Genomic DNA, 23926 nt, shown 5'->3' with positions numbered 1-23926 from the left:
GCGGCGCGCGCCGCTGCTCCGCCCCTGGTTTCCCCCACGAGCCTCTCCTTCCTCGGCCTTGCCCCGCCCCCTGCGTTTTGGTGTCATGGCCATGCGCGCTGACGCGAGAGCAGCGACAGGAACAGAAGTGGCGGTGACGCGGAAGCCAGGAGCGCCCGCCCCGGCGGAGCGGGCCTGCTGGCCGAGGAAGGAGAAGCCCCAGGGGGGCAAAGCACAGGAGATGGAGCGCGCGCCGCCTCGTGGTGAGGCGGGAAAATGCGGCCTCGTGGGGAATCATGAGGAGGCGCCGGGGCGGGCGGCCCCTTCTCTCACCGTGGGGGGCGGCGGGTTCGGGGCCCTCTGTGGCCGGGTCCGTGTCCCCCGCGTGTCTGTGATGCACGTGGACACGATCTGCTGTTTTACTGGCTGCGGAAATTCTAGGTTCACAGCATGTTCAGAGACGTGGGCTCTTCGCCTCCGCGTCCGCTTGATTTTCTAAACTTCAGCCGCAGCAGGACGGGCGGGGGCGCCCCGGTGAGCACCCCAGGGCCGTTCCACTTGCCCCCGGGCCTGGAGCGCCCCCACCCATGCTCCTGCAGCCCCTCCTCCCTCCCTGCAGCTCCTCCCACCCTCCCTGCAGCTCCTCCCACCCTCCCTGCAGCTCCTCCCACCCTCCCTGCAGCTCCTCCCCTGGTCCTGCAGCCCCGTCCCCGCACCTTAAGGCCTGCCCCCCCCCTGCACTTGAAGCCCCGCCCCTGCCGCCGCACCTGCAGCCCTTCCCCTGCAGCCCCGCCCCGGCACCTGCAGACCCTCCCCTGCCCCTGCCGCCCCACCCCTGTTCCTATAGCTCCTTTCTCCCCCACCCTTTTTGTCAGAAGAACTTTCGCTACTAGAGGTTTTTGTGATCCCACATGAATTTGAGCCATAGTGGTTCCATTTTATTGAAGAACACCATTGTGATTGTATTGGAATTGCATTGAATCTGTAAATTGCCTACAAATAGGAAGTCCATCTAGGTTTGTTACTTTTTCCAATTATGGAACATTCATAAAGCGGAGTGTTAATTAAAAATGTAGGTGTTATTTTCTGTAGTTTCTAAAAAGGTGTTATTTTCTATAATTTCTAGAACAGACAAAGTAGGTCTGTTCTCTAGAGATGAAGAAAGAATGTTTCAGGTGGAAAGGCAAAGCATTTTATCATAGAATAGATGACCAGTTATTGATCGTATAATATTAGGATATTCTTCCACCTTTACGCTGATGGGACGCTAGGTAAGATCGTCCCTTTGCCATCTGCTTCATGGTGCCACCAGAGAAAACGTTGCACTTAAGTGGCTGACCTGCAGGACAGGGCCGGGGCAGTGTTACTTTTGCACCTGCGCAGTGGGGGGGCGGGGTCTGGCTCACCTGGGCGGCGCCTGGGGCTTCTCAGCTTAGCAGGGGCAGGTGCAGGCTTTTCCCCATCAGGGATGTGACTTGCCCGGGGCTTGCTTGGCATTGGGGTGACGGGGGGGAGGGGGCTGTTTGCATTTCCTGGCCGTGGGCACAGTCACCGTCTGCCTGTGGCTACATTGGGGTGTCCTCCCTGACAGTGACCTCCCCTCTGCCCAGGGCATCTTCGGGGCACAGGCTGTTCCTGGGGGTGTGAGCGGAGGGTGCACGTGACCCTCTAGCCCCAGGTGAGTGTCGGCCAGGGCTGGGGGTGCTTCGAGGGTTGGGGAGTCCTGGGGATGCAGCAGCTGGACATGGGGGGCGGGGGCCGGGCGGGGTGTGTGTGCCCCCCCTCTGCTTGGACCCCCCTGGTGTCTCAGGGTCGCGGGCCGGGCGGGGCCTTGAGCGGCGCCGCGTCTGCTGAGGGTGGGCGGGCAGAGAGGCCCTGGCCGGGGCGGCCCGGGTCGGTCCGGCAGCCGCTGCCCGCGCAGGGTGGAGCTGGGGGTCAGGAGCCCCCGTTCCGTCCCGGGGGCAGGAGGACGCTGCCCTGAGCTCGGTCTCTCCATCGTGATCCCCGTGGCAGCGCCGTCTCTCCTGCAGCTCGGGTCGTGCTCAGCTTCACCATGAGAACTGGGGACCATTTCAGGTCATGTTCATGGGCTTCCCCGGGGGCAGGAGGTACAGATGGAGATCCCCAGCTCTGGCCAGCCCCTGCAGGACGAGTCCACCCCCGCGGGCCAGGAGCAGCCCACTGGGCGCAGCAGACCTCCCCATCCCCTCCACTCGCCCCCCTCAGCCCTGGATTTCAGTCCGTTGGCCAGTTCTGCTCCCCACGCTGTCTCCAGGTGAACTCTCTCACCCCGCACCTTGGCCTGTACTGCAGTTCTTGTATAAATAAATAAATCTTTAAAAATAAAAATAGCCTTTTTGTAATTGCTCCCACACAGCAGGCTTAATTGCTGCACCGGCCAGAGGCAATTCCTGGAGATCGAGAACAACTGGTGAGGAGGGGATGCCTCGGCAGAGCCTCCAGCGTTGCTCAGGTGAGATCCCCTTTACAGCATTTATTTATATTGTCTTAGGGTCTTCCCTGTCCTTGGAGACCATCTCTCTTTTTTTTCCTCTTTTCTTGCATCGTTGTTCATTTTTTTAGTTATTGGTGTCTCCCCTCAGGGGTGGTCCCCATAGTGCGCCCACCAAAATAGCACCCGTGCCCCATTACCATAATCCCTTGTGCTCCTCCCTCCCATCTGTACACCCCCTCCCTCCCCATCCCCGCTGGGTGCCTCAGGTCTTGGTCAGCCTGCTAGGGTTGTCTTTTTCTCTACCTTTTGTTCAGTTTCTCTATATTTTGCGCGTAAGTGAAACCACCTGGTATTTATCTTGCTCCTGCCTTTTTGTGGCTAGCATCATCCCTTCCAGCTCCATCTGTATTGCCACCAGTGGCATGAATGTGTCTTTTTTGATTGCTGAGTAATATTCCATGGTGTAACTATACCACAGTGTTTTGATCCATTCATCTGTTTTCTGGCATTTGAGTTGTTTCCATGTCACAGCTATTGTAATAGGGCTGCAATGAACACAGCAGTTCAGGTTTCCTGGGTTTTTTTTTTTTTTTTTTTGTCCGTTAGGTAGATTCCTAGGAGTGGAACGCTGGATCATGTGTAGGCCCGTTTTCAGTGTTCTGAGGAACCTCCACACAGCTGCCCATAGTGGCTGGACCAGTTTGCGCTCCCACCGGTGGTGTCAAAGGCTCCTTTTTCTCTGCTGCTTCTCCAGCATTTGTTGTTTCCAATTTCCCTTTTTTAATGTGGAGCCTTCTCAGTGGAGTGAGGTGGCAGCTCATTGTAGTTTTGATTTGCATTTCCCTGATATCAGTGATGCTGAATGTCTTTTCTGTGCTTGCTGGCCATTTGCATTTCTTCTCTGGCAAAGTGTTTTTTTTTTACTTCTGGCATTTTTTTTTGACTGGGTTGTTTGTTTTTGTTGAGTCATGTAAGCTCTTTGTAGATCTTTGACATCAGTCCCGTAGCTGTCATGCTGTATGCCGATATTTTCCCTCATGCAGCGGGTTGATGACTGTGTTGATGACTGTCGCTTTCTGTAGTCCCAGCTGTCTACATTCTCCCTGGTTTCCTTGCTTCTGGAGATAACTCCTCAATGGCATTTCTGAGGATCATGTCATTGAGTGTTGGCCTACGTTCCCTTCTGTGTACTCTGTGGTGCCAGGTTTCACATGCAAGAATCTCATCCACTGGAGTTGGTTTGTGTATGGTGTGAGGTAGTGGTCTAGTTCCATTCTTTTGCATGTTGCAATCCAGTTTTCCCAGTATCATTTACGGAAGAGACTGTTTTTTTTCCAATGTATATTCTTTGCTCCTGTGTCATAAGTTAGTTCACCATATATGTGTGGTTTTATTTCTGGGCTTAAATTTGATTCCATTGGTCTCTGTGTCTGGTGTTGTCCCAACACAGTTTTTATGAGAACAGCTTTGTCATGTTGTTGGATGTCTGGGAGTGTAAGACCTCCATGATTCCTCTCTTTCAGTCAGGAGAACTTTCGCTACTCAAGGTTTTGTGATTCCATATGAATTGGAACAGTATTGGTTCCATTTTGTTGAAGAACACCATTTAAAGTTTCATCAAAATTGCACTGAATCTGTAAATTGTATACAAATAGGAAGTTCCATCTAGGTATGTTACTTTTTCCCAATTATGGAACATTCATCAAACAGTGTGTTAATAAAAACGTAGGTGTTATTTTCTATAAATTCTAAAAAGATACAGTAGGACTGTTCTCCAGATGAAGAAGGAATACTTCAGATTGAAAGGCAAAGCATTTTATCATAGAATAGATGACCAGTTATTGATCATATAATATTAGGATATTCTTCCACCTTTCTGCTGATGGAACGCTAAGTAAGATCGTCCTTTTGCCATCTGCTTCATGGTGCCACCAGAGAAAATGTTGCACTTAAGTGACTGACTTGCAGGACAGTGCCAGTGTGCTTTATAAAGGAATCAAGGAGAGGAATGAAGGCAGGAAATTCAAAACATGAAACTGGAAAACATGAAGCTGATAATGAAGTTAGAGCCACGTCTCTGGTCACGTGTGTCTGTAAAATCCACAATCCTCAATTGCGGGCTGGTCACCCGCCACTGGACAAGGCAGGGCCAGACCCACTGATCTGTGGATGGTCCTTTCTGAAGCGGGTCCTGGGGTCTGAATTTGTACCTGTCGAGCAAGGGCACGTCGCCGCTGTCCTGGGCGGGCTGGTTCACGTCTGTCCTCCTATCTTTGCCTCCTGGGGAGAGGAAAGGGAGGGACTGGAATTTTCCCGAGGGCTGTCTGAGTCCTTCTCTTGGTCCTCGCTGCCCTCACAGGACAACCTATTGTGTCAGGTCATTTATTTACAGCCTTAAAAAGCTTTTCAGTGGCACCCACTGCCCGCGCTCAGGCTAAAGTCCAAGCCTCCAGACAAGCTTACGAGAGTCTTGCCATCTGCTCCTGCTGTCTCAGGCCCGCAGCCCCTCTCTGACAACCTCCCTCTCTCCGGCTTCCCCATTCACCTGACCGATTCCCTTTCAAGGGTCATTCCACAGGAGCCCTGCCCGGCACCCCCTCGGCCAGGAGTGTGTCAGGTGCCCCTTCCAGGGAAGGCTGTGGCGTCTCAAGCTCCCTGTCACAATTCTCGTGGGTCTGTTGAGGTTCCCTGTGCCCCGGATTGCTCCTGAGGGTGCTCTGAGCTGTGGGCTCAGCCTGTGTCCCCGTCTAGCAGACAGAGGGCGCTCGGCAGCAACAGGTGAAGGGGTGGTGTCCACCTCTCCAGTCGAGGGGATACTTTCCTTTGTGGAGATAAGGAAACGGAGGCTCAGGTATTAGATGAAAACACTATCCTCCCTACCCCCAGGCCTGCCTTGACGGAGCCGGTGGACTCGGGACTCCGGCCTGCCGGCTCCCCTCCCTCCTTACTCGGTGCAGGCGGGGGCGCGGCCCTGGCCCTGCTGGGGGCAGCCCCGCCCGCCTCTCTCTCAGCTGTCAGGGGCCACGATGCCTGAAGTGACGCTGCCAGGCGGGCTCTCACCCATCGTGGGCAGTGAGGGGAGGGGAGGGGGCGGTGGTCGCACCCCCAGGGCGGGGCTCCGGCCACGGGGAGGGCACAGGGGTCAGGGAGTCCGTGCAGCCTCGGTCCCGGGCGGCGACCGGCTCCCGCGGGACCCGGGGGTGGTGGACGCGGCTGCAGGGCGAGCTCCAGGGGGGACCGCGGTGCGTTTTTACCTCGTTCCATTGAGTCTCCGCTCGGAGCACAGCAGGGATCAGACCCTCGCGCGCCCGTGGGTCTCCTGGGCCCCCTCACGGTGCGGTTCTGACCCAGCGGGCTGCTCAGGAGTGAACCCGGACCTCTGCGCTCCTCCGTGCCCACAACGCCACCTGCCAGCGCCGGGCGCTTTTCCGCATCCAGCCCTCCCTCCCTGGGTCCTCCCGGCCGGCGCCCCCCACTCTGCCATCGGCCGCCCTCAGGAGATGCTCCTCACTCTCCCCTCCCTCTGGGCTCCCCTCCTGCCCAGATGGACGCGCAGAGGGTGCCCCCCGCTGGGTCCTGCAGGACCGGGTTCCTGCCCCCACCCCTGCCAGCCCTGCTCCCCACTTAACCCTCCATCCCTGACCCCGCAGGCCCAGGCCGGACTTCACTCCAAGTCTTACCGGAGCCTGGACGGGAGGGGACGGGACTCACCGTGGCGACGCCCGCCCCATGGTCCCGCTGCATCTTGATGGTGTGGAAATTCAAGGTGAGATACAGGTAAGTAGCCCACGTGTCCTCGGGAGATGGTGACAGTGTGAAAACTGTAAGATGAATGGGAAGGCTCGAGTGTCTCTACGTCTGGGGTGGAAATGTCGATGAGGATGTCCATTTGGTGGGGCCTGCGTGCAGTTCCTCTTCAACATTGCTCGAATGGGCTGAGACCAGAACATCTGTTGCCATCGTTGCTACCTTGAAAGTCACCCTGTCCCAAACAATAAAGGTCATGGATATACATGGCAGTAGCCATCTGCTCTGTGTCAGTGACTGCCTTTCATTGACAGTGGACAAAATTCATTTAAAGGGTACCTCTTTATTTTTTTTAAATATTGATTTATTATGCACACAAGAGCTGGGGTACAGGCCAGAGGTGGGAGAGGGTGAGAGGATTCACCAGAGACAGAGTGGGGAGCAGAAGAGGCAGATTAACTGAAACATACTGCTGAAGGGAGCAGTGGGGGAAGACAGGAGAGGTCTGTTTCGCCATGTGGATAGCTCCCTGGCAGGCCGGGGATAGAACTCATGCTGCAGGGTCTGTGGACAGCTTCATAGTGTGGTGCTTAACCCCTTGTGCCACCAGGGAGGCCCTAAAGGGTACCTTTTTAGCCAAAAAAAAAAATCCGGGCCTCCCTGGCGGTGCAAGGGGTTAAGACACAGCCTATGGGGCTGTCCGCAGCCACTGCAGTGTGAGTTCAATCCCTGGCCAGGGAGCTGCCCACATGGTGCAGCAGATCTCTCCTGACTTGCCCGCTGCTCCCCCAGCTGTGGATTTCTTCAGTCTGCCTGTTGTGTTCCCCACACTCTCTGGTGACTCTTCTTACCCTTCCACACCTCTGGTCTGTGCCCCAATTCTTGTATGCATAAATAAATCAATCTTCAAACAAAACAAAACAAAAATAAAATCTCCTTTTAAAAAAAATGGTATTTAAATGTTGGCATTCTTTGGTTCCTTGAATGACTCTTGCTATTCCCAGTGTTGTTGTTTTTTTTTTTTTCTCTCTTCCTTTTCCTTGAGCCTTAGCACCCTTTTCATTTATGATGTTTCTGACCCTGTATGGTTTGCAGGCTTACCCAGAAATAAGCTCACTGTTGAACTACCACAAATGAATCAGTATAATTTCTGATACCACCATCTTCTTGTCAATTATGGAAACTCTGCTGATAATCAGGTTTTCATTTCTAGGATGAGACAGAAAATGAAAGTGTTCTGTTTGGCAGCATACTAGATTTACATTGATCTGTGTAAGCTGACTTGGAATATAGGCATTCATTCTACTATGTTCTGTATCTCTTTTTGTAAAGACAATGAACTAGTCATAGGAAGGTTTTATTAGTTATTTCAAAGTTTGTCGCTCCATTGCTCCATTCAAAATTTTGTCTTTTTCTTCCCATAGTTACGTATAAATTGCAGGCCTCTTGTATTTGTTTATTTTTTACATTTTTATTGATTTATGTATACAAGACTGGGGTTGTAGGCCAGAGATGCAGAGATACTCTGCTAAAGGGAGCACCGGGCGAGATAGGAGAGGTCTGATGCACCATATGGGCCAGCTCCCAGGCTGGGGATGGAACTCATGCTACAGTGGCTGCCAGTATCTTGATAGTACTGAGACTTACCCTTTGCACCATGAGGGAGGCCCCAGACCTCTTGTATTTGAAAGCTGGAAGGGCCTGGACTTTGAATTAGTGCCTTATTATTTTCACTGTTTCATATTTTTATCTATGATTATATGAAGCTTGTTGATTAAATACAATACATATTTTCAAAGTTGAAAAAGAGTAAAATGTGCTCATTTGGGCTGACAAATGAGTTGGAGCCTCCGTTCAAGCTAAAACTTGAAACCCCCTTGGAATTCAGGTGATGGGGTTCAGTATGGGGGGGATTCTTGGCTCCTGCTGACAAATAATTGAATAATGTTCCCTGTCATCAGCACAAAGCAAGGTGATTGAGGAAAAGAGAGCAGGAAAGAGAGACGTCTGCATAGACACAGATAGGCCCCGAAAGAACAAAAGCTGCGTTTTGCCAGGGTAAAGGGTGTTCTTTCATAATGTTCTTTGATGGAATGCATGTGGAAAGTATTGCTTTGAGGTCAGAATGGGTTGGTCTTCTAAGTTTGATAATCCTCTCTGCCCCCACCTCTGGCTGATCATCTTTTCTGACCCCACCTTAGATTGCTGGAATCTTCCATAGTTGGGTAAATAAAGATTTATAAATTGTCCTTACAGTATCTTCCTTTCTAAATTTTTCTACTTTAATAATCCATCACCCCTCAGTAAAAACAACAACAACAAACCCGACACGGTGACCTTGACAGTACTTACTAGCAGGAAGGCCATATTTTCACCCTTAGGAAGTTTTCTGTAACTGTTACATGGCAGGCAGAGGGACACTCCAGAACCCCCAACCCTGCCTGCTCTAAATAGGTTCTGCCATCTGCCCCATCAAGAGAAAACATATAACACTTTTAATGGAAAGGAACTTTAATATAGTTAGAGAGAAATACCGAAAAGAGAAAGAATCTAGTTTCTATATCAAGCACCCAAACTTACCCATCCCCTCTGGGTAAAAGTCCAGCCAAATGGGATTGGCCCAGAGCAAGGCCAGAAAGCTGCCACATGTCTAAGCACCTTCCAGCAGGGACCCAAAGAAAAGGGTAAGAAATAGCCAGACAAGTCTGAGAGAAAAAGAGCAAAATCAAGATCAAGATGAAACCTGAACACTTCCCCTCAAGTCTCTCTCCCACGTCTGTTTCAATCAGGACCAAAAGGTAAGCACAGTTTCTTCACATGGCTCTCTGCTGCATGTGCCTCCTCCAGGTCTCCTTCTGGCTCTCCACACTGCTTCCTTCCTTCTCCAGTCTCCTCTCCAGTACTGTCTCCACCTGCCAGCTCCACCCTCCCTTGTGTGGGGCAAGGAACCTGAAACTTACCCTTTTCCTGGGCACCACCCTGTTACATAACCAGAACAGAATTCTTAAGGCTTTCTTTAAAAAAAAAATCTATGGTTACTTTTCACCTGCCAAGGAGCAGGGGGATAATTGCACCACTGATTGTGCCAGTTGTTTAATTCGCTTTGGTTGACTGGTTCTGAAACTGAAAGGGAGCTGTGTACATTGTAGAAAAGTTGATCATTAGAATAAAATAAAATGAGGAACAGTGAACTGTGACTTTTCCTCAAAAGATAAATACATTTAGGGTCTCTCTAGTGGTGCAGGAGCTAAAGTCTCAGTGCTATCAAGCTATTGCCAGCCACTGTGGCCTGAGTTTGTTCCCCAGCCAGAGAGTTGACCCATGATGCACAACGGACCTCTCCTGTTTCTCCACTGCTCCCCTCAGCAGTGGGTTTCAGTAGATCCCCTGTTCCGCTCCCCACTCTGTCTCTGGTGAGTCCTCTCACCTCCTGCACCTCTGGCCTAGACCCCAGTTCTTGTTTGCATTAAAATGAATCTTTTTAAAATAGATAATTTTAAGAATTAGCTTACTTCCTTCCACATAATTTCCAATATTTTGAACTGTGAACAGTAACACCTGTGTGTAAGGGCAGAGACTATAAGTGTGAAATTTTAGAATTACAAAAAGGAACTCCCATTAACTGGGTGAAGAAACCTAACACTCGGGCCTCCCCAGTGGTGCAGCGGTTGAGCGCTGGGTTGCGAAGCTGACCGCGGCCTCTGTGGAGCCGGTTCAATCCCCGGCTGCTCCCCGGCCACCGGAGGAGGGTCCCACATGGCGCGCAGACCTCTCCTGCCGCCCGCTGCTCCTCTCAGCAGTGAACTTTGGTCCTTCTGCCTGCTCTGCTCCCCGCTCTGGCTCTGGTGAATTCTCTCACCCTCCCGCGCTTCTGACTGTACCCAGTGCTTGTATAAATAAATAAATCTTTAAAAAAAAACAAAAGAAACCTAAGACCACATTATATCATAATCTCCCTCCCCAAGTAGGCAGGAATATGTGGCTGTCGTCATAATCATTTCCCTCGCCCTTCATGACAGCTCATCACCTAAGTGTGTATCACTCAATGCAGACATAACGTGATTTCCATTTTGTCTGGGATTTGAAATTTAAATCAGTCCTATTATGGTCACTGTATATCTGGAATAAGGCTATGCCGGCCATTTTATATCTTTCCTCCTTCATCTAACATTACATCACAAGTCTTTCCAAGTCATGTGAAACTATTCAGAATGACGGTGCCTCGTTGCTCCATTGGTCTCACGCACATAGTGCTACAGAGTTCACTGTTTCCTGGGGTTTTGACTGAGATTGTTTCCAGTATTTGTAAGTATGAGAAAATGCTGGTTAGCATGTTTACAAATAAAGGTGTGTGTGTGTGTGTGTGTGTGTGTGTGTGTGTGTGTAAGCGTCTCCTCAGGTCGCGTCTCAAAACCTGAATGACGACTCCTTTTAATGCAGACACACACACGTGTAACATCCCAAATGCTGGCAGCTCAGTCCAGAAGCGCGACACCACCTTGTTCTCTTCCCCGAATGTGCGAGAACCGCTGTTTCAGCGGGTTCCTGCCTCCACGTCATTCTGTCTCCCCTTCTTCAGGGCTCTGACATCATACACTCCCGCTTCCTGCTCCCCCTCTGCGCGGGCCCCCCATGACTCTCCGGGCTGCGTCCCCCACCCTCGCCCAGCTGACCCGCCCCTCAGCCATGGCTCCATCCCCCTGCGCTTCCCGCCGCCCCATCGCCCCCGCCCGCCCATGTCCCGCCTCGGCCGCACCGCCCCTCCGCGCCACCAGGCGGCGCGCGCCGCTGCTCCGCTCCTGGTTTCCCCGCGAGCCTCTCCTTCCTCTACCTTTACCCCGCCCCCCTGCGTGTTTACGTCACGGCCCTGCGCGCTGACGCTCAGCGGCGGCGGGAGCGGAAGTGGCTGAGACGTAGAAGCCAGGAGCGCCCGCCCCGGAGTGGCGGAAACGCGGGCCGCCTAGGAAGGAGAAGCCCCGGGAGGTGCAAAGTACAGGAGCAGGGAGCGCGCGCCGCCTGGTGGTGAGACGGGGAAATGCGGCCTCGTGGGAATCATGAGGAGGCACCGGTGCGGGCGAGGCTGGGGCCCTGGAGAGGCCGGCGCCGGGGCGAGCCGCCCCTTCTCTGACTGTGGGGGGCGGCGGGTTCAGGGCCCTCTGTGGCCGGGTCCGTGTCCCCCGCGTGTCTGTGATGCACGTGGACACCATCTGCTGTTTTACTGGCTGCGGAAATTCCAGGTTCACAGCATGTTCAGAGACGTGGGCTCTTCGCCTCCGCGTCCGCTTGATTTTCTGAACTTCAGCCGCAGCAGGACGGGCGGGGGCGCCCCGTAAGCACCCCGGGGCCGACCCGCTTGACCCCCTGCCTGAAGAGACAGCCCCTTCTCTACTCCTGCAGCCCCGCCCCGCCCCAACACTGGCTCCTGCCTCCCCGGGGCCGGGCTCGCCTTGGCACCGGCTTCTCCGGACGTGGGGTGAAGTCCTTGCCCGCGGGACCCGGTTTCTTCAGGAGCCGCCCCAGAGCGAGGGGGGGCGAGGACGTCTCCCGCCGGCGGTGCCTGCAGAGCGGTGAGTCGGGGGCCCCGGGCGGGCGGGCGGGCTGTGGGGAGTCTGCGCGGGCCATTTCGGGTCCTGGAGGAACATGGGGGTCAGGACCTTCCTGAGTGTGACCTGTGGGTGCCGGGGCCCCTGAATGAGAGCGCGTCCCCGTGTTTGCTCGCGGCTCCTCCCTGCTGCACTGATCACCCCTGGATGGGTTTTCTGGGCTCCCCGTTCTGTTCCGTTGATCTGTGTGTTTTATTTCTGTGGACTTAGAATATAATCTGGGGAATGTATTGTAAACTTTTCTGGGGCTGACGCCCCCCTCCCCACGCCAGGTCTGGCAGCAGGAGGGCAGAGTCGAGTCCCAGTCTCCCGGGGTGCAGGTTCTGACCCAGTGGGTTGCGTGGTGCCTGGGGTTCTGCATTTCTCACGGGGTCTGAGATGCTGCCGGTGCTGGGCCTGGGCCCACGTCTGGGGGCTGAGGCGTCACTACCTGTCGTGCAGGTGATGTGGCCATTCAGAGCCTTGAAGGGGGGGGATTGACCCTGGAAACTGCCTCATGAGGCAACTTTACAATAACCCTTGAATAGAATCCAGACTTTCCTGAGCCTCGAGTGACCAGGAGCCACACGGCCTGCCATCCTCTAGCTACAAGTCTTTGGTTTTCTACAATGGGTTGTTATTAACCGGTTGAGTGTATTGAAAGCAGCGGCCCTCTCTGCATCACTGAAGGGCCAACCTGAGAAACCCCACAGCAGTAACAGCTGGAAAGTTTCTTTATGGGGCGTATGTGAGACGCTGAAGGGCCCTTTTCTAAGCTCTTGAGATCTTATCTCTATCGATGGTGCTAAGAGGATTTCCTATTTCAGGGATTGTGTAAACCACAGTGACTCATGTCGGAACTGGACATTTTGGAGATAATCCACTTTATTTTTTTTAAAGCTTTCGTTTATTTTTTTATAGAAGAACTGGGGTGCAGGCCAGAGGTGTGGGAGGCTGAGAGGATTCATCAGAGAGAGTAGAGAGTAGAACAGGTGGATCTACCGAGATACACTGCTGAGGGGAGCAGCAGGTGAGACAGGAGAGGTCTGCTGCACCATGTGGGTAGCTCCCTGGTTAGGCTTGAACTCAGACCATTGTGGTGACAGCACTGAGATTTAACCCCTAGGCCACTGGGCGGGGGGAGGCTGCACTTTACCTTTTAATGTGTTACACTGATGTTACCTCCTTCCTTGCCAATCCCTCTGTTATGCTCGCTTTGGAGAGAAGTTGAATTTCTCTGGAAAGGAGAAAGGAATCGGCATTTATTGAGCACCTGCTGGAGCAACAAGCTTATCGTTTTAGGTACGTGATCTCTATTAATGACTCTATAGAGATATTATTCCTACCCTGTAGTCGTGGACCCTGAAGTCCAAAAGGATCAGCGACTTCCCTGAGATCCAAAATAAGCACAAGGGCCAGATATATTTGGGCACCAAATCTTTGTATTTTGTACTGAACCAGAGGTTTTAAAATGAGGGTAAATGGTAACCCTCTTGGAGGCCAGGGGGAGGGAAGGGGTGTGGATGCCCCCATCCATCCTCAGAACAGGTCCTTGGGTGCTGGGCATCCTCCTCCATAAGGAAGGGGCTTGGACTAAAACAAGACAGAACAAAACTTTCACGTTTCATTGCACCACGTGAAGATGCTGCCATTAATACTGAACGTGAATGGCTTCATAGTTTTAGAATGGCTCTAATCCCTGCTACTCATAAGAGACTGTAGTGACAAATAGCCTTTTTCTAATGATTCCCATGCAGCAGGCTTAATTGCTGCACGTACCAGAGAAAATTCCTGGAGATCTAGAACAATTGGTGAGGAGGGGATGCCTCGGCAGTGCCTGCAGCCTTGTTCAGGATGAGACCCCCTTAGGGCATTTATTTATTTATATTGTCTTAGGGTCTTCCCTGTCCTTAAAGACCATCTCTTTTTTCTTCTTTTCTTTTTTTTTAAATATTTATTTATTTATACAAGAACTGGGGTATAGGCCAGAAGTGCAGGAGGGTGAGAAGAGTCATTAGAGACAGAGCAGAGCAGGCAGATTGACTGAAATACACTGCTGAGGGAGCAGCAGGGGAGACAGGAGAGGTCTGCCTTGCCATGTGGGCATCTCTGTGGCCAGCAGGGATCAAAATGGCACTGGGGACAGCTTCACAGCGCTGTGCTCAACCTCCTGCACCACCAGGGAGGCCCTTTTCTTCTTTTCTTACATAGTTGTTCATTTTTGTCTAGTTATTGGTTTCTCCCCTCAGGGGTAGTCCCTGTAGTTCTCCCACCACCATAGCACCCATGACCCATCAACTTGTGCTCTTCCCTCCCCTTTGATCACCCCCCTCCCTCCCCATCCCCGCTGGGTGCCTCAGGTCTTGGTCACCCTCCTAGGGTTGTCTTTTTCTCTACCTTTTGTTCAGTTTCTCTATATTTCGCATTTAAGTGAAACCACCTGATATTTATCTTTCTCCTGCCTTTTTGTGGCTAGCATCATCCCTTCCAGCTCCATCTGTATTGCCACCAGTGGCATGGATGTGTCTTTTTTGATTGCTAAGCAATATTCCGTGGTGTAACTATACCACAACGTTTTGATCCATTCATTTGTTTTCTGGCATTTGAGTTGTTTCCATGTCACGGCTATTGTAAGTAGTGCTGCAATGAACACAGCAGTTCAGGTTTCCTGGGTTTTTTTGTCCGTTCCACTCCTAGGAGTGGAACACTGGATCATGTGTAGGCCCATTTTCAGTGTTCTGAGGAACCTCCACACAGCTGCCCATAGTGGCTGGACCAGTTTGCACTCCCACCGGCGGTGTCAGAGGCTCCTTTTTCTCCGCCACTTCTCCAGCATTTGTTGTTTCCAATTTCTCTTTTTTAATGTGGAGCCTTCTCAGTGGAGTGAAGTGGCAGCTCATTGTGGTTTTGATTTGCATTTCCCTGATATTAGTGATGCTGAATGTCTTTTCTGTGCCTGCTGGCCATTTGCATTTCTTCTTTGGCAAAGTGTCTTTTTACTTCTGGCATTTTTTTTTGACTGGGTTGTTTGTTTTTGTTGGGTCTCATCAGCTCTTTGTAGAGTTTTGTGATCAGTCCTTTATCATTAGTGTTGTGTGCAAAAATTTTCTCCCAGTTGGTGGAGTTTCTCTTTGTTTTGGTTACTATCCCTTTTGCTGTGTAGAAGCTCTTTACTTTGATGTAGTCCCAGCTGTTTATCTTTGCCTTCACTATCACTGCTTTGGGTGATGTATCTGTAAAGATGTCTGTCAGGTGCATGTCATGTAGTGTTTGGCCTATATTTCTGTCTGTATATTTTTGGTTTCAGGTCTTATGTCTTGTTCTTTAATCCATTTTGAGTTGGTTTTTGTGCATGGTGTGAGGCAGGAGTCAAGCTTCATTCTTTTGCATGTAGCGACCCTGTTTTCCCAGCACCATTTATTAAACTAACTTTCTCTGATCCATTGCATATTCTTTGCTCCTTTGTCAAAGATTAGTTGACTGTAAATCGATGGGTTTACTTCTGGATTTTCTATGTGGTTCCATTGGTCCCTGTGATTGTTCTTGTTCGAATACCATGCAGTTTTGAATATTATGGCTTTGTGGTATAGTTTGAAGTCAGGAAGTGTGATACCTCCATTCCCTTCTTTTTTATTTTTTTCAGGAGAACTTTGGCTATTCAGGGTTTTGGTGGCTCCATATGAATTTCATCAATAATTGTTCTAGTTCTTTGAAGAATGTCATTGAAGTTTTTATTGGAATAGCAATGAATCTGTAAATTGCTTTTGGTAGAATGGCCATTTAGATAATGTTAATTCTTCCAATCCATGAGCAGATGATGTCTTTCCATTTCTTTGTGTCTTCTATTTCTCTTAACAGTGTTTTATAGTTTTTTTTGTATAGGTCCTTTACCCTCCACCCCCCTTTTGGGTGGGCAGGGAACCTGGAACTTCCCCTTTTCCTGGGAACCACCCTGTTATAAGCATGCAGCCAGGTTTGGAGGTGAGGTCTTTAAAGAGGTGGTTAAGGTAAAAATGATACATTTAGGGTAGGTCCTAATTCACTCTGACTGATGTCCTTTTAAGAAGGGGAAATTTATGGAGCCTCCCTGGTGCTCAGGGCTTAAGGCTCAGTGCTATCACTGCTATGGCCTGAGTTTGATCTCTGCCAGGCACATGGTGGCCACATGGTACAGCAGCCCTCTCCTGTCTTGCCTGCTTCTCCCCACAGCAGTGTATTTCAGTAGATCCGCCTCTTCTGATCCCCACTCTGTCTCTGGTGAGTTCTCTCACATCCCACACCCCTGGCCTACACCCCAGCTCTTGTATAATAAATGAAATAAATCTTTTTTTAAGGATTTATTTATTTATTTATATAAGCACTGGGTACAGTCAGAAGTGTGGGAGGGTGAGAGGATTCATCAGAGCCAGAGCGGGGAGCAGAGCAGGCAGACTGACAAAATACACTGCTGAGGGGAGCAGCAGGAGGCAGGAGAGGTCTGAGCAACATGTAGGACCCTCACTCAGTGGTGGGAGATGGACCCGACTCCGCAACCCAGCGCTCAACTGCTGCGCCACCGGGGAGGCCCAAAATAAATCTTTGAAAAAAAAAAAGAAGAAGAGGAAATTTGGGCACACCAGGACCAGGACACTACGGCTGCTCAGGCAGAGGAAAAAGGCCACATAAAGAGGCAACAGGAGATCAGCCATCTACAAGCCAAAGAAAGAGTACAAAGAAGAAACTAACCCTGCTAGTACCTGGATCTTGAACTTTCAAGCCCCCTAAACTGTGAGAGAATAAATTTTGTTGTTTGAGCCACCCAATCGGTGGTACTTTGTTATGGCAGCCCTGGCTGATGAATACACATACCTGTTGTTTAACTTGTTACTTGTGAAAGCATCCCTGATACTTTTCAGTTCTTTGAAACATATGCTGGGAGTTTTTAGTACCCAGATTGAAAAAAGTCAAGTCTGACTAACATTTTTTCTCAGTAGTGTAACTATTTCCCCCTCAACCCCAATATCTCTAAACCTTTTGCTGATAATTTTCCTTACAGACTTCACAATGCTCCATTCAAAGTTTTCAGTGAAAGGACCATCACCCTAAGTAAATGACATCAGAGTTGAATAAGGTACCATGTGGATAAAATTTCATAATTTAATAACTTTCACAATAAAGAATTAGGAAACTTGACAGCTGTTACCATGAATGTTAATATAATTATTGAACTGAACTGACTTCTTCAAATACTCATCATTTACACACCAATATAATGGGGAAGAGAAGCAGTACTGGGATTTGACCTTGTCAAATCTGATATACAGAAAGGAAAAGGGTCTGTCTGCAAATGCCAAAGATTTCAGAGAAACGTTATTCCAGGGATCACTGAGTTTATGAGTTCATCACCACCATCTTTTGAAAGCAATGATATAGATTGAAAATAATTATAACTTAAGTTCTAAGAAAGATAGTGATAGTTGACTTAAAAAGTAATCTTGATGAATGAAGTGTTAGGGGGAAAGGATGTCCTGAGCTAATTCCATACAGGCTTTGTGGACTCCACCCCCACTCCAGACCCAAGCCATCAAGACATCGGGAAAGAGAAATCCCATCACCACCAAAGGGAAGGTTGCTAGGATCTGAGGGTGGAGATAAGCAGCCAGGTTTGGTATAAAAACGAGACACGTGGACCTTGGGGGCTCTGTCTCCTCTTGACTTCACGGCTTGTGGCTCAAGGCCACCTCTCAGAGTGCCATTGGGATTCCAGGGTAGCAGAAAGGGTAGGATGCATTTAAGACTTTATTTCCCTCTGTTCTCCCTGAGTTGTACATTTCCTCATTTCCCCTTCCCTTGTCAATAAACCTTTTATTAACCTTTCGTGTGTGCCTGCAGTAGAGTATTAATAAGTCCTTTATAAGCGCGTGGGTGAGGACCCACAATCAGGCAACCCGTTTTATATTGGGGCTGCCCTGTAACAGAAGTAATGAAGGAAAATATTACTAATTTCCCCCCCCCATTTTAACTTTTATAAAAAATATGCCAAGTCAAAATATAAACAAAGGGAAAGTTTCTACTACACATGAGCAAACATGGGTTTCTTATTTTACAAAGAGCTCGTCATTGCAGCAGAAAGAGGTAAACGATTCTATTGAAAAATAGATTATCAACAGTTCAGTGACAATAAAAATGCAAGTAGATATCAAGCATGGGACAGCTCTCTCAGTTACATTCATAAAGACATACAAATCAAAATGATGGTGCAGTGTAAATGATCATCTGCTTAACTGACACCAAATAAATGGACACAATCTAGTATGGTGAGGTTTGCCTGGAGGTCTGGTGGGAAGGTAAATTTGCACAACATTTTGGTGCACAATACCTGTCAAGATGTAAAATGCATTTCCTTTGCCAGTCAATTTTATCTTATGGATATATTTTTAAGTACATTATATCTATCTCTCTATCCTCTATCTGTATCAACATTTGTATCCATCTAATCTTACCTATTTCGATTCCGGCTGTCCAGGGAGATTCCCACAGGGTGTGGCAGATCTCTCCTGCCTCGCCTACTGCTCCCCTTAACAGTGTATTTTGTCAGTCTGCCTGTTCTGTTCCCTGCTCTGTCTCTGTTGAATCCTCTGACCCTCTCACACCTTTTGCCTGTACCCCAGTTCTTGTATAAGAATAAATAAATCTTAAAAAAAAAAAACATTGAAACTGGCTTGGATCCATCTGGCAGCAAGGTGGTGAAAATAGGTCCACACCTTGCTACCCACTGTTTGACTGAACACCTCTACTTTTAGACGTCATGGGGAGGGGTATAATTCTGCACCTCTGTCTCTTGGTTTCTGGTATTCATCTCTTGTCTTGGCTTCTTGGAACCCAGACACACGGAAGGAAACCTCCACAACCTGGGTATTCCAGAACGTGGTTCCTGAGATTCTACCAACAATGCCTAAGCATCCAAAGAGCACGTCCACAGAGCAGGGCAGTCCACAAAGTGGGTTTGGGAGACATTACTGCCTTGAAAAAATTAAGTTTGCAGAAGCATATTATTTAGTTTTGTCCAGTTTCCCTAAAACTCGCCAAAGAAAGTGCTTTTCTTCACTCTAGAATGGCAAGGAACATTTTTTTCCCAAGAAGTAAAACAGGAATAAGACAAAAAATATCTGGTGCCTGTTATTTTTATAATAGATGGAAAATGGGTTATCTTTGTTTTACACAGACTCACAGAATGACAGAAACCAAGATTTTGTATTTTTGATATGAAAGTTTCGATTGCTGCAAAAAGTTATAAAACTATGACACTGTAGTAAGTCATAAAGATATGATCCAGTTATAAGGTAAATTCATCTTTTTTCCATCCTTCCTTCCTCCTTCTCTCCCTCCTGCCTCTTCCTTCCTTGTCTCTTCTCCTTCCTTCCTACCCTTGACTGCCTTCCAATTGTTTGAGGACACATTATCCATCTTCTCTATGTGGAAGACCGCCCAGGCATTTCCCCTCTTCCTTCCTGAGGGAACCCTAATTACGCTGAATAATACATTAACTCTAGAGAACAGCTCACAATTGGCTCCAAGTGCACGAGTCCCTTCCCTTACCAGAGGTGGGTCTAGAGAAAACGTATGACCCAATGTTGGCCAATGTGACATAAGAGGAATTCTGCTGGGTGCTACTTGAAAATACTCCCCTTCCTGGTAGGGAAAAAAGGTGTAAGAAGAGTCTTTTTGCTTCTCTGTTCCTTTTTTGGTTGTGACTATTGGGCTGTCCCGTGATGCCTGCAACTGGGGCAGCCGTCCTTCTACATCCCAGGGTGCTCCCTTGGCCCAGAGCCAGTGATAGCAGGGAAGAGGACAGAAAGAACCTGGGATTGGAACAGTCCCAGCCATCTTGAGAATTCCTAAGTAAACTAGAGTTTTCCTAATAGTTGAAGTCAGGTTTTCTGTGACTTGTAGCCACAAAAGCATTTCCCTGTACACCTGGGCTCTAAAATGAAGTGGAAAGCTCTATTACATTAAATAGAAAAGCAATCATGTTAATTATGATGACAGAAATATGATCAAAGAGCTTTGGCTCCAACCAAGACTGATAGTAGCACTGTTGGAAGGGGCTGGGGAGAGCGCCCCATTCTGTCTCCCAGGAGGAGGGGCGGGTTTGGTGAGGCATCTGTGGTCACTGCTAAATAATCCTGAGCAAGTTTATTTTTTCAAAGATTTATTTATTTATGCATACAAGAACTGGGGTATAGGCCAGAGTTCTGGGGGGTGAGAGGATTCACCAGAGACAGAGTGGGGAGCACAACAGGTGGACTGATGGAAATCCACTGCTGAGGGGAGCAGCAGGGAGACAGGAGAGGTCTGCTGCGCCATGTGGGTAGCTCCCTGACCGCCTGGGCTGGAACTCGTGCCGCAGAGGCTGCGGAAGCTTCATAGCTTGCGTCTTAACCCCTTGCGCCCCCAGGGAGGCCCTGAGCAAGTGTTTTAATCCAAGTAGACCCGTTTTGCCGTTTTAGTGGCTTCCTGGCGTTTTCGTTGGTGTATTTCTGGAGCAGACAGGGCTATTGCTTCCTTTGAGTTTGATTTTCCAACTTGCCGGCTGCAGCGGGCCTGCGCAGTGGGCGTGGCCACCGAGGGCGCGTCGGGGCGTGGCCGCCCCCACCTGCCGCACCTGCCGCACCTGCGCGCCCTCCCCACGCATGCGCGCAGTGCAGTCGCTGCGGCTCCGCTCCTGCCCGCTTCCCCGACCTTGGGGCGAGTTGGGGCTGCTGGGACCTGGTCTCTCTAGACCCAGCCGGGGGTCCTCATCCGTGGGATTATCGGGGCCCCTCGGGCCGGCAGAGGAGGAGGTTAGCCGAGGGCGAGGGGTGGGGAGCAGATCTCCCTGAGGGCGGCTGACTGCGGAGGGCAGTGGGAGGACCCAGGGCGGGAGGGCTGGATGTGGGGACCTGGGGGCATTTGGGGTTCGTACTGGGCCTGGAAGAATAGAGGGGTCCGGGCTCGTTCCTGAGCGTGACCCTCCATGTCCGCCTCCAGGCGCTGAAGAGCGGCCACCTGCGCCCCCGCCCGGGCGCCTCTGCGGCCTGGATGGCACCGGGGGCTCCCGGGCTCTTAGGCGCCGCTGGCCTGGGTGCGGTTATCACAGCGGTTCATCATGGAGTTTGGGGAGCAGGGAGCATTTTCTGGGGCTGACGTCCCCTCCCGCCTGGGTCTAGCCGGCGGGAGGCAAAGCCGCCCGAGGTCAGGTCTGACCAGCCGCCCCCCCCCGCCCCCAATGGCCCTGGAGGCGGGGAGAGAGGAGGTGAGGAGAGCGCTCATCCTTTGGGGCTCCCCAGGCGTCCTTCAGATAGAAGGTGAATCCGGGCCTCCCCGTGGTGCAGCGGTTGAGCGCTGGGTTGCGAAGCTGCCCGCAGCCTCTGCAGCGCTGGTTCGATCCCGGCCACCGGGCGAGGGTCCCACATGGCGCGCAGACCTCTCCTGCCGCCCGCTGCTCCCCTCAGCAGTGTACTTCGGTCCTTCTGCCTGCTCTGCTTCCCGCTCTGGCTCTGGTGAATTCTCTCACCCTCCCGCGCTTCTGATTGTACCCAGTGCTTGTGTAAATAAATAAATCTTTAAAAAAATGAAATGAAATGAAATAAAATAAAATAAAAAGAAAGCACGTGAATCCTCCCGCATCAGCTTCTGTCTAGTTTGGGCCGGCTGGATGGAAGCCCCTGCCCAGGACAAGCACATCCTCCGCGTCAGCGACTCTCTCCAGAGACGCTGAATTCAGATTTGTTGTTTGGTGTCCTTTGCACAGAATCACCCTGACTGCTTCCTGGGTTCAGATCCTCACTTTCATTATCTGCGAAATTATCTCCAGGGGAGACTCTGTTTAGTTCACAGATTGAGTCAGGGAGCAAGACGCCTCCAGCCTCACTCTGGGGAATCGGAGCTTCTGGGCCTCTGTGCCCCCGCCCCGCACTTCAGGAGGGTTAGTTTCTGTGAAAGCTGCTGTGGGGATTGTGATCAGGCTGCGCTGACCCTGTGGTTTGCTCTGGGAAGTCTGCACATTTCAATACTATCAACTATTCCCATCACAGCACAGAGTATCTTTCCATTTATTTCTGCTTTTAATTTCTTTTACTGGCATTTTCTGGTTTTTTCAGTGTACAGGTTTTTCTTCATTAAATGTTTCCCCAGATATTTCATTCTTTTTGATGCAATTGTACAATTTTCCTATTGATGCTTTCTGGTGGGTCATGAAGGTGTAGACACAACTGAGTTTTGTGTCTGCATTGATTTTGTGTTCTGTCACCTTACTGGATTCATCTTTTAATGAATAACCATCTAATAACCATTTGCCTTTTTTGGTGGAGTGTTGCTTCCTGGCTGGGGATTGCACTCCAGCCACAGTGGCCTCAGACAGCTTTGTAGAAAAGGAACCCCTGTGCCCCCAGGAAGGACCGAGTCTTCCTTTGTGGGCTGCTCCTCACTGATGGGATTCCTGGGTTGTGTCACAGAACCCTGCCCTTTGGGCCACAGCTGGTGGGTAGAGCCCAGGGCTGCAGGCTGCAGCCCAGGGAGCAGCTTATGGCAGAGCCCTGCTCAGCAGGCTCCGTATCGGGGCTGCATCCTGCATGGTCCAGTCACTCACTTGCCTTCCCATATGTCTATGTGACTGTCAATATTAAGACAATGGAAGGGCCTCCCTGTGGCGCAAGGGGTTCAGCACTGAACTATGAGGCAATCTGCAGGCTCGGCAGCACAAATTCGATCCCCCCGCTGGCCAGCAGCCCACCTAGAGCTGCAGACCTCTCCTGACTTGCCCACTGCTGCCCTCATTAGTGCATTTCAGTCAGTCTGCCTGTTCTGTTCCTTACTCTGTCTCTGGTGAAACCTCTCACCCCCACATCTCTGGCCTGCACCCTAGCTCTTGGATGCATAAATAAATCTTTAAAAAATATATCTCCACCCCACACAGGGCCCTACAGGTCACGCAGATGCTGGGACTCAAAAGTGCAAACAAACGCTTCCCACAGCCCCTTCCCTCCTCTCCCCACTGCAGTCTCCTCCGCGAGGGCGTCCTCAGCTCTGTATCCAAGGCGCCTCCGAATCTGCCTGCTGAGCTCCATCCTGCCACCACCTCACTGCAGGTGTGTCCTCTCTCACCTGGCTTGTTGCAGCAGCATCCTAACGGGTCTTCTCATTTTATCTGTCGCTCTTTCTAGAACATTCCGGACACAGCATTCCTGGAGGCTCCTCCTGGCTCCACATCGCGCCGAGAGGGCAGGTCCAGGTATGGAGACGCCTCTCAAAAAAGGGGTTTGACTCCGACAGTACAACGCGTGAGCCCATAAGCTCCGGTCTCGGGCCCCCACTTTCCTGGCGTGTGTTCCTGGGGCAAGACAGGGAAGCCCTTTAGGCCTCGTTCCCTTCTCCATGCGCGGCATCTGCCCTTGGGCTGTTGGGGCTCCCCGAGATGCCCACAGGGGCCGTGTGCATGGACCCTGCTGGTCAGTCAGTTGTTTTGTTTGTCTGGGTTGCTGGGACGGCTCAAGTATTTATCCATTTGAGAAAAAAGTGAAATCATCGCCTCAAAATATTCAAAAAATTGTGGAAGGGCCAAGCCCCTAAACGCAAGGCTGGGACGCAGACGGCGGCACAAGCAAGGGAGCACCTGGGGAGGTGGGGGGCGCCCAGGAAATCAGAGCTTGGCCTTGGCCAAGGCCCCAGACCCGAGCCCTGGGGGGCAGCAGGCCTGGGAGGCCCCTGTGGAAAACCCTAGGCGCGGGGAGGGGGGAGGGCTGGGGATGCGGGAGGGAGTGCGCGCTCCACTTCACGGGTCACAAGGAAAGGGGGGCGCTCCCCCCATGGATGGCTTTGTCGGAATCTGGCCGCCCTGGGAGCTGGAAAGGCTGTGACGTCGGGTCCCCGCTCTGCAGCTTTCGCTTTCCCGGCGCGGGCGCGCGGTGGGCGTGATGTCTCCCCCCCATCAGGACGGGAAACTGAGGCAGGAGGGACAACACGCCAGGGAGGGCGCAGTAGTAACCATGGGCAAAGCCGGCCCCTGACCCGGGGGTCTGCCCCCCCTCGCAGGTCGCCTGCCACACCCCTGCTGCCGCCCTCCCCACCCCACGCCCCCCCCAGTCCGGGCTTCCACGCACGGTCCTGGTCCTGGCGCTCGCGGACGCGCCTGCGCCCCCGTGTG

Source organism: Talpa occidentalis, unplaced genomic scaffold (genome assembly GCF_014898055.3).
Source record: "Talpa occidentalis isolate TD23 unplaced genomic scaffold, MPIMG_talOcc4v2.1 talOcc4.3, whole genome shotgun sequence".
NCBI lineage: Eukaryota > Metazoa > Chordata > Mammalia > Eulipotyphla > Talpidae > Talpa > Talpa occidentalis.
This window is presented reverse-complemented; position numbering follows the sequence as displayed.